General features: G+C 34.9%; 1 pseudogene; it reads left to right on the top strand.

Annotated features, from left to right (window-relative positions):
* The first annotated feature begins 1,253 nt into the window (after nt 1-1,253).
* On the top strand, nt 1,254-15,143 carry LOC129296135 (MDIS1-interacting receptor like kinase 2-like; annotated as a pseudogene).
* The last annotated feature ends 364 nt before the right edge of the window (nt 15,144-15,507 follow it).

The raw sequence follows: 15,507 nt of genomic DNA, 5'->3' as shown, positions 1-15,507 counted from the left end.
CAAAGTTGCCCCTTTCGTGCTCTAGGTTTTCCACCCCAAAATCTATCAATTTTTGATGATTCCCAAAAATTTAAGTTGCTGCTGTGCCGTGCACCATAGCGCACGCCATGCAAGCCACGGCTCTTGAAGCAGCGAGCAACAACTTGATTTTGCTCCCCTCGATGCCTCCCGACTTGATTCGACTTTCATCCTATCACAATTTAAAGCCAAATAACCCAAAAATCTAATTAGCCACCCAAAAATATAATTAAATAAATTAATCATATTTTTAACTAATTTATCCCTTAATTAATCCATTTTTCTAGATTTGAAGTTTTAGGATGTTACACAAGAGACCCAAAAGGTATTTTCTTTAATAACGCAAAAGTCAATGATATTTTAGTAATTTCATTAATCACCAGAAAAATAATATTACCTTTGGCATAGGTAAGATTCAAACCCCAATCCTTTAGGTAGAGACCAGTATAATTTCCACTAAGCCACTACTTCTATTCATCATAAAACTTGGACAATTTAATAAAATATCAATTAGATGGAAAATCATTTAATTTAAAATCTAAAATCATTACATGTAGAAAGTCTATTGTTTCAAATATAATAAGATGGTTAGATAGTGGGCCTAACTTTGATGTCACAACTTGGAGTGCATATGACATTAATGGATATTCATTCTATACAAAAAATATAAGATGATAATAGCACCATGCAAAATAATGGATATTAATGGAAATGATGTTTGGGAATCTATACTGGTATTTCTAATTATTATATGTCATATTTACTTTTTATTTTGACATTTATGTTGTTACTAAATTTTTTATTGATGTGTGTTATTTTGCAAATTACTTATGATATCGAGGAAACTCCATTTTTAAAGGACAAGTGGCTAAAGTATGCTGGGGACTGATGGAGGGACTTTAAGTCCAAACTTACTAGAAAATATGTGTTTCCTAAGAGGTGCAACAAAAATGATGATAGTGATAATGATGTCAACATGGAAAAACCTTAGGAGAAATATCCATTTATTGATTATGACATATGGATGAAATTTGTTCATAGTAGACATGATCCTAAATTTTTGGTAAGTGAAACAAGAATTTGATAATTTATTTAGTATTAGTAAAAATTTATTTCTAACAAATGCTTTTCATTATTTATTAATAGGAAAAAAGTCAAAAAGACAAGAGAATCGAAAGAAAAATCTATACAACCATACTATGTCTCGGGGAAGATATGCATATATTTATGATATAATGACTCAAGAGAAGTGGGAAGCTAAAAGACAAGCGGCGGGGGTTGATAATATTGAAGATGTTTCTCCTCCATCTCCTATTAATTTTGCTCAAGCATGGAAGAGAGGAAAAATGAATAAAAAGGGAGAATTTATTTCCTCAAGGGCTAGAGAATTGGCTGAGAAAATTGTACGTACCTTTACAGTCAATATCTTAACCATATGATTAAAATTTTTTAACTATATTAATTTCTATTTGCTTGCATGTTCTAGGATGCTCTTACAGAAGTATCCTCTAAGGGGACCTTTGTGTCTACTAGTAGGAAGGATATATTGACCACGGCCTTAGGGAGTGAAGAGCACCCCGGCTATGTTAGGGGGGTTCCAAAAGGTATGGGTTTAAGACAATATTTTAGACCTCTACCATCTAATCTTGTGCCAATATAACAACTGCAAATGATGATAGTAGAATGCAAATCAAGCATGATGATAGAAATGCAATCAATGATTAGCAGTTTGCAGATGCAACCACAACAAGCATCAAAATATGATGGTGTTACAGAGCAAGTGTGTGATCCTAGCCTATCAGATCAAGGAATGCCATGCACACTTTATTTGAAGGATCATGAAAAATGAGTAGCATACGAAAAGTGTATAACAATGCAACTATAGTCCACCACTAGCAGATACAACATAACCGAGTAAAGGTGATGGTTGAAGAGGTTGTAGATGCTAATGCTCCTGTTCTATTCTCTACTGAGGAGGTGCAAACAATAGAACAAGCTCAGTATAATTTCATTATTTGGTTGAAAAAGCTAGTCCAATAGGTTATTGAAGAGGTATAAAAATATTACAATTTTTTATTTTTAATTAATATCATATGTATTTCTAATTTTCATTATATATTAATCATAAGAACTTTTACGATCAAAAGAATCTCTGGGCTTCAATCCTCAACTGGTGTAAGATGATTTGAAACAGTTGGCTTCGATGGTGGTTGATATGGATGAATTTTCTGATAAAATAAATGTAATTGAAAAGATTGTTAGGAAGCATATTACATTTAGAGTCACCAGAAAAGACATTAATGATCTCATTATTTTGAGTGGTTAGACTTAGGAATAATTCAAATTTTTATCATGTAAGTATTCATTTTTATTTCTAAATTAATATTTAATATTTTTTTTATTGCTAACGTATTTCTTATTATCAAAGGTACCTCTACAAGATATGCACTGAACTCGGTGTTGAGAATAATTGTGGGTTTTTATCTCCACTTTTAACTGCATGTGGCAAAGTAAACCAAAGAGCTTTTTATATTGGAAAGACGATGTGCAAGCAAAAGAAGATGTGCTGGATTTTACCAATTATTGAGAGGTATTAAATTTTAAATTCATCCCTTAGTTTATAAAGAAATTTCCTTAATGATGTGATATTAATATAAATTAATATATTGTAGTCATTATTGGATGCTTCCTGTCATTTGCCCATATGAAAATACCATATGCTGGTTTTGTTCACTATAAAAGAAAATAAGCAATGATATGATGACTTTGATTAAATTGTAAGTTTTTAAATAATTTTATTTTGTGTTATTAATAACATATATTTAATAATTTTAAAGTTTTCTAAGTGTGTATATTTGGTAAATAGATCTTTAGCAACATATTAGAAATCAGCGGAAATGATTGTCAAGAAAAAAAATGAAATCAAGTGGGTGCCAATGCAAGTATTTTAAATTTATTCCCTAATTAGAATGAAGATTATTTTATTGATATAATAAATTTAATTATTTTTATTTTCTTCATAGTATCCTCAACAACCAGAAAGTATAGAATACGGTTATTATGTGATGATTTCATGTATGAAATCATCACTCAGGGTATCACTCACTCATATGATCATGTAATGATTTGTTAATAATGATTTATAATTATGATGTTTGTTGTATACTTGAGTTATTTTTCATACATATATTGCTATTTAATTTGCAGCACTTCCAAAGTTTAGAGCCATATTCTAAGCAAGAGTTGAGACATATTCGCAATATGTGGTCTAGGTTTTTCTTAAAATTAACAGGATTAGAGTAAAAAACTTTCTAGATATTTGTATTAAAATGTAGACTTTTAGTTCATATATTTACCCTAGATATATTTGTACTGGTGTCTAGAGTTGCTGTTTATGTATTAGTGCAGATTTTATAATCAAAGAATATATATATTTATTTGTGAATCTATAAAAAAATATAATATTTACGGCCACAGTTATTGCTATAACTGTGGTAAAAGATGATATGTGGCGACAGTCATAAAAACAATTGTTGGCATATATGAATCTTTAAACGCATCTTTTGTCACAGGTGAGCTTGGACCTGTGGCGAAAGATACTATTTTTTGCCACAGGTGAGCTAACACCTATGGCGAAAAATGATATGTTTTACCATTATATTTTTCGCCACAAGTGAGCTAAGAACTGTGGCGAAAGATATTATTTTTTGCCATAGTTGAGCTAAAACATGTAGCGAAAAATGATATTTTTTATCACTGTATCTTTCACCATAGGTGAGCTTAGACCTGTGGTGAAAAATGATATCTTTTACCACAGTTTTGCTTGACCTATGGTGAAAAATGTTTATTTGCTACTACAAAATTTTTTACTACAAAGCTTCTTCTATCATGAAAAATGTATTTTAACTGTGGTGAAAAATGCTTTTTGTACTAGTGAGCAGACGACGAGAAATGAAGGTGAAGGGAAAAGAAGATTGAACACACTCAACCACACCGACGAAGAAGGTAGTTGATGCTGGCGTTCACCATGGGAGAAGAATGAAAACTCATGACTCAAGTTTCCTGCACGGCAGACTATGGCGGATGCCCTACACACGCTAGAGGAACTAGAATGGAGGAGGAGCGACTGCTTGAACGAAGCTCCCCTCTGTATTCTCTAGAATCGAATCAAAGAGGATGAGGGGAAAGTGAAATATTTGTACGCCATCTGATATAATCTCATCCTCATTTTATTTATTTTATTTTTTATTTTTGTTTCAATGAGGGTATTGCAGTAATTTCTCTAACTGAAGCAAAAGTAAAAAAAAAACTATTGTGTTCCATATAGATTCGAACTTTGATGCAGCAAGGAAAGGCCCAGAATAATTTCCACTAAACTAACCATCCTTCACTCTATTATAAATACCCCAAAATTTATAAAATTACAACCAAAATATATCATTATTAATTTTAATAATAATATTATTTTAGGGTTATTACAAATTACATTGAAATACATTTTTTAACAGTTAATTTGATTTTATATTAATTTTGTGATTTTGATTTTATATTAATTTTATGATGTTGATTTTAAATTAATTTCTACCTTCATTTTTTAATAATAATAATAATAATTACATGAAACAAGAAATATTTTAATATAAAAGTGTTATTTTCTTTTCCAATTTTTCTTTCTTTGTTTTTCCATTTTCTTTTCTCTAATTTTCTTTTCTCTCAACCTTTCTTCCAATCCAAATCCTAGGGATAGAGAAAATATTAAAAATTAAAAGGAAGGTCCAAAACCACAAGAATCCATGAAGTGCTTATAGATAGAATATTATATAATTCAAAAGTTAAATTATTCTCTGTTTATCAGATTGACATCGAGAACAAATGCTGCCATGTTCCCAAACAAAGTTAACTACATTAAACATGTTGTCAATTCATACATGTAACAAACCAGAGTCCTGTTTAAATCCGCAGAAAACAGCATAACTATGTGCAGCAAAAAATAAAAGGGAGAAAGAGAGAGAGAGAGAACCAGTTTCATAAAAATGGATAAGTATAGATTTAATCTTACTTTGCAGTTCAAGCCACATGTGTGGTTTTCTTGGCACTTTGTTTAAGAACATATGAAGAGACAGAAACAGAAGCCCTACTAAGGTGGAAAGATAGTCTCCCAGATCAGCCAATCTTAAAGTCATGGGTCTCTCCAGCACAGAACTCAAATGCAGCTCAAACCCCATGTTCATGGCGGGGAATAACATGTGATAATTCTTCAGGAAGTGTGATTGAAATAAACTTAGCATACACTGGCCTTGAAGGTACCTTTCAAAACTTGAACTTCTCTGCATTTCCAAATCTTCTTCGTCTTGATCTTAAAACAAATAACCTCGCTGGTAGCATACCAGAAAGCATTGGGGTTCTCTCCAAATTGCAATACCTTGACCTTTCTACGAATTACCTCAATAGCACTTTACCCATTTCTCTTTCTAATTTGACTCAAGTTTACGAGCTTGATGTTTCACGAAACAATATTACTAGTACATTAGACCCTCTTCTTTTTCCTGATGGTTCTGATCAGCCAAAGATTGGACTTATAAGGATCAAAATCTTCTCTTTCAGGACACCCTTCTTGGTGGTAGAATTCCAGATGAAATAGGGAACATAAGAAACTTAACTATGCTAGCTTTAGATGGGAATAGCTTCTGTGGATCTATTCCTCCATCTCTTGGGAACTGTACACATTTAAGTGTTCTTAGAATGTCTAAAAACAACCTCTCAGGCATGATTCCTCCTGGTTTTGGTAGATTGACTAACCTATCTGAGGTGTTCTTACACACGAATAAATTAGATGGTCCTGTACCACAAGAATTTGGAAACCTTTCATCTTTAACTGTCCTGCATCTTGCTGAAAACAACTTCACAGGAGAGCTACCACCACAGGTGTGCAAAGGTGGTAAGCTTGTGAATTTCTCTGCTGCCTATAATAGCTTTACTAGTCCAATCCCAATAAGCCTAAGAAGCTGTTCATCTTTATTTAGAGTTTAACTTCAACATAACCAATTCACAGGTTTTGTAGACAAGGATTTTGGAGTCTATCCCAATCTTACTCTCATTGACATTAGCTACAATAGACTCCAAGGTAGTCTCTCTAGAAATTGGGGTAACAGTAAAAGCTTGGAGGATCTTTTGATGGCCGGAAATTCATTAGGAGGAAATATTCTTGGTAACATCTTTCAGTTGAAAAAGCTGGTAAAGCTTGATTTTGTTGGAATATTGTTTATGAATTAGCATTAATTAATAAGCCCAATAAATTGGTCCTTATGATCTTGTGTGGACCATGATAGGTGGACCACACAAGTGAGCCCAATAGGCAGAGGCCCAACCCACAACCCAGTAACCGTCAGTTATTTCCTATCTCTTAACTGACTGAGTCAGAGATAATAGATAATATAATTATTTAATTATTTAATAAGGTGGTTGCTGATCTGATATATATAAGACGATTAGTTAGTAACTGCAAACACACGACTCATTCTTCTACTTTCATTATCTCTGAACTCTCTGAAAGCTCTGGAGACTTGTGGATTGTGTACCTGCCTACACTCGAGGTAATCGAGATTTCTCAAGCACTCATGGATTCTTCAGGTACGTATACATTACTTTATTTATTTATATGAATTGAGATACATAGATTAAACACGTGGCATCAGAGCTATGGTTACGAACATTAATTTGTATATCTCAATTCAATATCTTATGTTTACAATGATAAGTAATTCTTTTCCAACTTAGCATGTTTGAATTTGATTTAACATGCACGTATATTTCATTAGTTGCTCTTTTCTCCTTTTATTATTGCTTTAATCGACACCAGAATGAGTTGTTGGTACGTCTCGGGAGCTAGTGTCATTGAGTCGCTGGAAGTCTCTGTCTGAGATTATGATTCACAGCCTGTACAGTGTCGCGTTTATGCTATCAAAAAAAAAAGATTTTTCAGCGTCATCTTCTTCCCTGTGCTCCTCGCCGGAGTTCTCCTTCACGGCGTCATTACTGTTCTTCGCTGTCACAATCTCCAACGAGAGGGAGTACTTCACGGCATCGTCCTCCTTCACAGCTGTCAGAAACTGTCTGGTTTTGGACTGCTTCAGCGTCTCAAGCTGGCGGCGCGGTAGAGGTTTTGGAGTTGGCAACGTCACAGCTGGTCCGGCAACCGCTGCACGCCGGCGTCCCCTTTAGCCTCGTTTTCCAGCTCGTGGTTGGAGAGGACCCAGAAATGGGTCAGTAACTAGATCCTACGGATCTGGTTCCATGGGTTCTGGGCCCATTTTTGAATGGGCCCAGAACTTGTTTATAAAAAAAAGGGTGGAGGCAAAATCAGGTCAGAAACTTTCATGAAGATCTGGGCCCAAATTTTTTCGTTTAGGCCCAGACCAGATTTAAAAAAAAAAGGTTTCTATTAATTATGTTTTGACCCCAGGATAAAATTACCTCCTTGGCCTATAATTTATTTAATTTACGAATTAGCCCCATGATATTTCTGGAAATTACATATTAGTCCCTTAACTTCTAGAATTGCAATTTTGACCCAAATCTCTTCCAGAATTACTTATTTACCCCTGATTAATTTTAAAATTTCACTTAAGTTCTGAATTTGTTTCCTAAATCCCAAAAGACCCTAAGGACTTTTAAAATTATTTTGTTTTGTCCTAAAGTCATAAAGTTTGTGACTTTGTAAATTATTAATGATGTTTAGAATCTTGTAGCATTGATAATGAACATACCCCATAGGTATGACATTATTAATGTGATTTTGATGGTTGGCTTTGAGAATAGGCTAATAGCACTCCTTTAATGTATTAGATATTTATTGTACCCTATAGGTATGGAAATGTTTAATGCATTATTTTGTATGGACTTTTGTGTGAGCTAAATCTTTATAGTATATGAGCCTTCTTGGTGCATGGTTATAGTTGCATAATTGATAATCGCTTGTTGGGGAATTCTGTTTTATAATTATGTTATGCACGCATAATTAATATTTCCCATTCTCTATTTTGCGATTTCAGTTTCTGCTTTTATGCAACTATCCTTTGTGAAGGCTCTCAATAGGACTAACTATGATGACTGGAAAGAGTCCCTTAATATGTATCTGACCATTTCTGAGAAAGATTTAGCTCTGAGAGAGCCCAAGCCTGTGGATCTCTCTTTCGAGTCCAGTGCTTCTGAAATAGCCTTCCATAAATAATGGAGTGAGTCCAATCGGATCTGTCTAACGATCATCAAGTACACAATTGAAAAGGGAATTAGGGACAGCATTCCTGAAAATGATACTGCAGTAGAGTACTTGAAAGCTATTGGTAACAAATATAAGAAGCTTGACAAGACTCAAAAGAACTACTATCTGTCACTTCTTGACAATACTCGATATGATGGATTTTCTGGTGTCAGGGAGCACATTCTAAAGCTTGTTCATTACTACAACAAGCTTAAGTCATATGGGATTGATTTGGGTGAAAGTACCTTAGTTTACCATGTTCTTCAATCACTGCCATCAGAGTACGCATTCTTGAGGACTTCATACAACTCACAAGAAGCTGAATGGTCTGTTGACTAGATGATATCGATAGTTACTCAAGAAGAGGAAGCTATAAAGAAGAATTCCTCTCACTCAATAAACTATGTTTCCCATGGCTCTAGCAGTAAATCTGGAGGGTCATATAAGAAAAAAGGGAAGAAGCATGATGCCCCAAAGCCTAATAATCTAACCTTTAAGAAGGATGGTGATAAGAGTGAGAAGTTGAGAAAGAACCCTTTAAGGGGTTATGCAATTATTGTAAGAAATCAGGTCACATTAAAGCTAATTGCTTCAAATTGAAGAATAAACAAGAAAGTGAAGGTACAACTCTTCGAATTGCCCCTCTAGCTCTAGTTTGTTTTGAATCTAATACCATTGAAACTTTCTTTGACTCATGGTGGTTGGATTCTGGTGCCACTATACATGTTGTGAATTCTCTACAGGGGCTAAGAAACCAGAAGGTTCCAAGTGAGGCACAGAGGTCAGTCTTTGGCATAGCAGGGAGTAAGGCGTCAGTTGAATGTATTGGAACTGTTTCTTTGTGTTTAAATTCTAGTCATGTTTTGCATTTTAATAATGTTGTTTATGTACCTTCTGTGAAGAGGAATTTAATTTCAACTTTTGCATTAGATATTTATGGCTATTCATTCTTCCAAGGAAATAGGAAAATTGACATTTGTTTTGATTCCATTAATGTTGGTGTCGCTTCCTTGATATATGGTTTGTATTAATTGAATGATTGGTCACTTAAACTTCCTAATCTTCATGTCAATACTGCTATTGGGCATAAACATCAAAGGCCCAATGATAATTCCTCTATGTTATGGCATCGTCGTTTGGGTCATATCTCTAGAGAGAGATTAGAGCGCATGATCAAGCAAGGTGTCTTACGAGACCTTAATTTCTCAGATTTTGAGACTTGTATTGATTGTATAAAGGGAAAATTCCCTGCTAGAGCTAGAACTAAAGGGCAAAGAGGTCTGAAAACACTTTAGACTTAATCCATACTGATATCTGTAGACCTATCACGCCTCCGGCTATGGGTGGTTTTAGATATTTCATCACCTTCACGGATGATTACTCCCATCATGGATGGATTGAACTCTTGCGTGAAAAGGGCGAGTCCCTTAAAGCATTCAAGACCTTTAAAGCAGCAGTCGAATTGAAATCTGGCAAGTTGATCAAGTGTGTGAGATCTGATAGAGGAGGAGAATTTTATGGGAGATATACTGAGACTGGCAGGAACCCTGGGCTATTTGCTTTATCTTTCAAGAGCATGGCATTGAAGCACAGTATACTATGCCTGGTACCCCGCAGCAAAATAGGGTTGCAGAAAGGCAAAATCGTACTCTCATGGATATGGTTAGGAGCATGATCAGTCACTCCTCACTGTCAGAATTCTTATGGGGTGATGCACTTAAAATTACTGTTTATATTTTGAATCAAGTTCCTAGCAAGTCAGTTCCAAAGACTCCATATGAGTTGTATTTTGAAAGGACTCCTGCGCTGAAGCATATGCGATTTTGGGGTTGTAAAGCACAGGTAAAACCTTACAATCCACAATAAATGAAGCTTAATGCTAAAACTGTTGATGGTTTCTTTATTGGCTATTGCATCGGATCTTGTAGGTACAGATTCTATTGTCTAAATCACACTACTAGGGTAATTGAATCTGACCGAGCTTACTTCTTTGAAGATGCCTTAGACAGTGGGAACTCTGTGCCTAGGCATATTACCTTGCATGACAAAAGTAGCATTTTGCCTATGCCTATCTTGACAACTCCTCATGTTGATAGAGATAATGCTGTGGATCAAAATGAAGCTCAAGATGAACCACCTTTAGAGGGTGATAGGGACATGGTTGTTGAACCGAGACGGTCCCAAAGGGTTCGCAGGTTTGTTATTCCAGATGATTACATAGTATATTTGCAGGAATTTGATTCAGATGCTATTGATAGCTTAGACCCAATGTATTACCAGGAGGCTATTTCTAGCTCACATTCTTCTGAATGGTTGGAGGCTATGAGTGAAGAAATTACCTCTATGTACCGCAATCACTTATGGGAGCTTGTAGAGCTACCAAAGGGGTTTAAACTAGTGGATTGCAAGTGGGTCTTCAAAACAAAATGAGGAGCTAGCGGTGAAATTGATAGATATAAAGCCAGACTTGTAGCTAAAGGCTACAACCAGAAAGAAGGTATTGATTACATAAAAACCTTCTCTCCGGTATCCACCAAAGATGCTTTTAGAGTGGTAATGGCTTTAGTTGCATAGCTTGATCTTGATCTTCACCCGATGGATGTCAAGACTGCATTCTTGAATGGTAATTTGTATGAAGAAGTCTACATGACACAACCTGATGGTTTTGTTGAATTCGGTAAAGAACATCTAGTATGCAAATTAAAGAGATCCATCTATGGGCTAAAACAGGCCTCTAGGCAGTGGTATCTGAAATTTGATGAAGTTATTACCTCTCTCGATTTTGTTGAGAATGTCTCAGATCATTGCATCTATCAGAAGTTTGATGGGAACAATTTTGCCATTCTTGTTCTCTATATTGATGATATCTTATTAGCTAGCAATTCAATAAATTTCCTCAATGAGATAAAGCACCTATTGTCTTGTCATTTTGACATGAAGGATATAGGTGAAGCCTCCTTTGTTCTTGGGATACAAATTCATCGTGATAGATCTCGTGGTATTTTTGGTTTATCACAGGCCACTTATATTGAGCGGGTACTTAAGAGATTTAAAATAGATTCATGTTCTCCTTCACCTGCTCCTGTACAGAAAGGTGAGCTGTTGTCAAAGTTACAGTGTCTCAAGGATGATAAGAAGAGAACTGAAATGAGAAAGATACCATACGCTTCCGCTGTTAGCAGCCTTATGTATGTTCAAGTGTGTACTCAACCAGATATAGCCTTTACCATTGGAGTGCTGGGTCGATACTTAAATGATCCAGGTCCGATCATTGGAAGGCTGCTAAGAAAGTTATGAGGTATCTTCAAGGTACAAAGGATCATATATTGACTTAGAGAAGGTCAAATTCTCTTGAGGTTATTGGGTATTTTGATTATGACTTTAAGGGATCAGAAGATCTTGAGATTGTTGGCTTTTCAGATTCAGATTTTGCCTCTTGTCTGGATGATCATAAGTCCACAACTGGCTATATTTTCATGTTGTCTGGAGGAGCTGTCTCTTGGAAGAGTGTGAAACAGACACTTATAGCAGTTTCACATATGGAAACTGAGTATATTGCTTGCTTTGAGACTACACGTCATGCTATATGGCTGAGGAAGTTGATATCTGGCATGCACCTAGTTGAGTCAATATCACGTCCTCTAACCATTTATTGTGATAACAAATCTGCAGTATACTATGCTAACAATCATAGAAATTCTAGTCGTACAAAGCATTTTGATATCAAACTTATGTTTGTAAAAGAGAAAATTGTTGAGTCTCAAACTCGTGTGGTACACATTCCTGGCACGCAGATGCTTGCAGATCCGCTGACTAAGGGCTTACCTGTAGAAGTTTTTCAAAATCATGTAACTTGTATGGGTATTGTGAATTCCTTTAATGCCCTAGTTTAGTGGGAGTTTGAGAACCTTTTATGTTGCAATTTCTCTTTAGGCTTTGTTTTCTTCTATGAGTTATGTTCAGTTCAGTTAGATGCATCTATATCATTTGTATCCCTATAGGATTCAATGATTCTGTTATGGTACGCTATGCATGTCACTTGTTTCCCCATAGGAATCAGTGATTTATGTTGTTATCTTATTGAGCTGTGTTTGAAATAAAATTTCATGTTTTACTCAGATTATGAGATATCATGTCACTTGTTTCCCCATAGGATTCAGTGATTTTATGGAGTTTCATTTTCTGAATTTGTTTGTGGCTTGTTTATACAACTTGCTTAATTAATGCAATCTAAGTGGGAGATTGTTGGAATATTGTTTATGAATTAGCATTAATTAATAAGCCCAATAAATTGGTCCTTATGATCCTGTGTGGACCGTGATAGGTGGACCACACAAGTGAGCCCAATGGGCAGAGGCCCAATCCACAACCCAGTAACAGTCAGTTATTTTCTATCTCTTAACTGACTGAGTCAGAGATAATAAATAATGTAATTATATAATTATTTAATAAGGTGGTTATCGATCTGATATATATAAGATGATTAGTTGGTAACCGCAAATACATGACTCATTCTTCTACTTCTATTATCTCTGAACTCTCTGAAGGCTCTGGGGATTTGTGGGTTGTGTACCTGCCTACACTCAAGGTAATCGAGATTTCTCAAGTACTCATAGATTCTTCAGGTACGTATACATTACTTTATTTATTTATATGAATTGAGATACATAGATTAAACAGATTTGTCATCAAACCGATTATTTGGAGCGATTTCTCCCCAAATTGGAAGTTCTCACCGTCTGATGCTGTTAAATTTGAGTAACAACAATCTTTCTAGTGTGATACCCATTAGTATTAGAAATCTTTCCAAATTGCAGTATCTAGACCTATCTATGAACAAGTTGAGGGGACCAATCCCTTATCAGATAGGCGATTGCTACGACTTAGTGGCATTAAATTTGAGCAACAAGATTTCAATGGCAAAGTCCCCTACCAGATTGGAAATCTTGGGTCATTGTTATATTTCTTAGACCTGAGCTATAATTCACTATTCGGAGAAATCCCTGTGGATCTTAGTAAGCTCAACAAGTTGATTAGCCTGAACTTGTCTCACAATAATGTCTCTGGTTCTATCCCTCATTCCCTGAGTACAATGTTGAGTTTGTCAAGTATTGATATTTCTTATAATAAGTTAGAAGGTCCTGTACCTAATAGTGGTATTTTTAATTCTTCGATGTCACTTGATTTAAGTAGTAACAAAGATCTATGTGGGAGGATCCAACGCCTATGACCTTGTAGTGTGTCTATAATAAAACCAAAAAGTGGAAGTGACAAAGAGAAGATTGAAAGAACTATTATAGCTTGTTTAGTAAGTACACTGCTTGCTTCATTAATTTTAGTTGGGATTTTTGTTATCCGCTGGAAGAGAAACTCAAGAACTTCACAACAGAACCTTTTGGCCAAAAGAGAACATCCATTTTCAATATGGCATTTCAATGGTAGAATTATATATGAAAAGATAATTGAAGCGACTGAAAACTTTCATGATAAGTTCTGTATTGGTGAGGGAGCTTTTGGAAAAGTTTACAAAATGATAATGCGAGGTGGTGAAATATTTGCTATCAAAAAGCTGAAATGTGAAGCAGATGAATTAGACATTGAGAGTCTAAAAGCCTTTAAGAGTGAGATCAATGCCTTGACAGAAACATGTCACATGAACATTGTGAAGTTGTATGGCTTTTGCTCACAAGGGATGCATACATTTTTGGTGTCTGAGTACATGGATAGAGGAAGCTTAGCACATATGTTGAAGAATGAGAAAAGTGCATTAGAGTTAGATTGGCCTAAGAGGATTGACATCATCAGGGATGTAGCACAAGCTTTATCTTATATGCATCATGATTGTAATCCACCAATTGTTCATAGAGACTCATCAAGCAACAATGTTTTACTGTCCAAAAATCTTGAAGCTCATGTCTCAGACTTTGGTGCTTCAAGATTCCTGAAGCCTGACTCATCAACTTGGACATCCTTTGCGGGTACATATGGTTATGGTGCTCCAGGTCAGCTTCATATATACACCCCCTATAATTATTTCTCCAAAGATAGAAACACTAATATAATATGTTAATTGGATTAAATGGCAAATTGGCCTCCTAAACTATAGGTCCAAGAGAGTCTTGGAACCCTAAAATTGATTTTAGTACAATATTCCCCTTTAATATTTCAATTGCAATATGTACCCTACCATTAACAAATCTTAACTTTGAACTTTAGTTAAAAAAAATTAAATGACCTAAAAAATTATAGAAAATGGCCGAAAATTTTTTCTTCTTGCCTTTCTATAATTTTTTGGGTCATCGTATATAATTTTTATATCCTTGTTTGCAAATTTTTTTTGGTATTTTTCTATTAGTTTTTGGCCAACTAACATTCAAAATTAATATTTATTAACAATTGGGTCCATATTGCAATTGAAATGTTGAAGGATAACATTAATATTGTACCAAAATTGAGTTTAGAATATCAAGCACTCCTAAACTTATAGTTTAGGGGCCAAGCCAATTTGCCATTTAACCCTATTATAATTTCACTAATACAAATGCATATACTTCTTGTGGACAATGATGCAAAGCTTGCATACGGTATGGCAGTGACTGAGAAATGTGATGTGTTTAGCTTTGGTGTTTTGGCTTATGAGGTTCTCATGGGGAAGCATCCAGGAGATCTGATTTCTCATATGCAAGCATTTGGCGTTCAAAGCATCAATTTGAAGGAGATACTAGACCCACGACTGTCACTACCTTCAGGGAACCAAATTTTGAACGATTTGGATTTGATTATCAATCTAGCCCTTTCATGCTTACAAGTTAACCCTTAATCAAGGCCAAGCATGCAAATCATAGCTCATATGCTAAAGCCATGAAAAAAAGATTGCTCACAATCAAAGATGTGTGTTGTTTGTTCATACTATGAATTAGCCGTATACAATTTGCATTGCGAACAAGTCATGTTCACATGAAGATGGATGCATGTATGCCACATTTTCTTGACTGAAATGTATTTTGCTAAGTGTTAAATAATACTCCCTTGGTCTCAAATTATAACATACTTTCAAATAAAATCTCACATCAAATCTGCTGCTATTTTTTTAAAAATTTTTTATGGCGAAAAAAGATTATTTCGAGTAGTGATCAATTTTATTGATTGCTGTTAAACTTCTGTCACTCGCAGAAGCAATAAACTATTTGCAGAGGTGATGATTTGTCGCTATGTTAAAAAAAAAAAAA

Source organism: Prosopis cineraria, unplaced genomic scaffold, assembly GCF_029017545.1.
Source record: "Prosopis cineraria cultivar Desert tree isolate PC_DT_omini unplaced genomic scaffold, ASM2901754v1 PC264, whole genome shotgun sequence".
NCBI lineage: Eukaryota > Viridiplantae > Streptophyta > Magnoliopsida > Fabales > Fabaceae > Prosopis > Prosopis cineraria.
Note: the sequence above shows the minus strand (reverse complement) of the source record. Positions and strands in the feature narration are given on the sequence as shown.